The sequence below is a fragment of the Antechinus flavipes genome, chromosome 3, assembly GCF_016432865.1.
Source record: "Antechinus flavipes isolate AdamAnt ecotype Samford, QLD, Australia chromosome 3, AdamAnt_v2, whole genome shotgun sequence".
Classification (NCBI taxonomy): Eukaryota; Metazoa; Chordata; class Mammalia; order Dasyuromorphia; family Dasyuridae; genus Antechinus; species Antechinus flavipes.
In genome coordinates this window covers 90,215,835-90,217,619 of record NC_067400.1, presented here as the reverse complement: position 1 = coordinate 90,217,619, position 1,785 = coordinate 90,215,835, and positions in this window count along the sequence as shown.

The following is a 1,785-nucleotide window of genomic DNA, read 5'->3' as shown; positions in this document are numbered from 1 at the left end:
TGCAAATCTTATTCATATATTCTTGATGACTACTCCCATTTACTTGACATTTTTATGGTTTTTCTTATATTTTGTAAACCTCAAAAAGCATTTTAGAGCTTTCTATAGCCTGCCTCTCATGGCAGAGTAATTAATCCATTTTGGTCTTTGCCTCTTCACCCAATTGGACCAATAACAGATTCAGACTTCAGTAGCATTCTATTTATATTGTTTGGTGACATCTGGGTAGATCTCTAAAAGGTCTTTACCACTTAATGATCAGCAGTTATTGCAACTGCAACACATCATCTCTATACTTAGTCATAACTCCCCCCAAAAAAATTTTAATTTACTCTTTACTATCTGAAGATTATGACTTTTTTAAATTGTAAGATACATTTCAAAATTATATGACCTAGGCCTTTTAAAATAAATTCTTTTAAAACTTTTTACCCTAAAGAAAATGACCTTAAGTTTCACTCAGACTTAACTTTTTCTGAGTATTAAACATTGTTTCACTCAATCAAGTCTTACAAATTATGTTAGGATTAAAAGAGAAATATTAGAAAGATCCGATTTGTATCATCTTTATTTGGGTATTTTAAACAAATACCAGCAGTAGTTAATTCATAATATCAAATGGTTGCCAATTTAAAGAAAGTGAGGCTTCACTTAATTCTCTTTTGTTTTCAAAGGTTATGTTTTTTATTTGTCAGTTATTTGTTGTTAGGGTTGCCTTTAGGGGCAGCTGGGTAGCACCATGGCTACACTGCTGAGTTTGAATCCTCCCTCAGACATGAATTAGCTGTGTATTAGACAAGTTACTGCACTTAGACAACTTCCACCTCCTATCTGTAAAGTGAGGATGAGAACACAACATCTACCTCACAGAGCAGCTATGTATAGTGGGCTTTTCATATCTTCAAATACTATAAGAATGTTAGCCATTATTTTTTGTTATAATTATCAGTTATTGTTTTTTGTTGTAATTGTTGAAATTCATGATGATTTCTAATTCCTTTACCAGGGATTGAAATATCTTCATTACAAAGAAAATATCTTATTATTTTGTATTAAAGCATCTGTGTGCTTTCTCTGTAATTAAAGAATATTCTGTAATCCTTTTACATTGAAATTATCTGAAGGAAATCCCATTTTTGTAGTTACAATTTGTGTATTATTGATTTCATTGGTAGAGAAAAAATGATTTAAAAAATAGGGAATGTTTTTATTTCTGTCAACTCATTCTTCCTTTCTATTTTCATAATTTCACCATTGTAGTCTAAAGCCTTATTATTTCTCTAATGAACTGTTCTCAAATACAGCTACTACAAAAACACCAAAATAGTCATCCTCAGACATCTGCCACATATCCCAAGAGCCCCTAGGGTATCAAATCAAAATTATTGCCCAGCATTGAGGCCCTCTGTCATCTGCTAAAGACAGACACCTCTATCGCTTTATCCTTTCCTCAGAAAATCTTCAATTTTGATGACAGATACTATTCCCATTTCATTGTTGTTCAAAGGGTTCTCTCCCTTTCTAGAATGCCCTCCCGTCTATTCACTAATTCTTTGCCCTTTTGAGAAGCTTTATTTTTCATTAGTTTTATGAGTTTTTGCTGAAAGGACTCTGGGGCAGGATCTTTTCCTTTTCAGAATTATAAAGTCTCTGAAGGAGTCCCATAGGTCCCAGGTACTATTGATCTGTGCTTATTGTAAACATTCACTGCTCACTGCCAGACCACAGAGATTCCCTAACATTCTAGTACATTTAGAGTGAGCTAATCAATGAACAAATATTTAT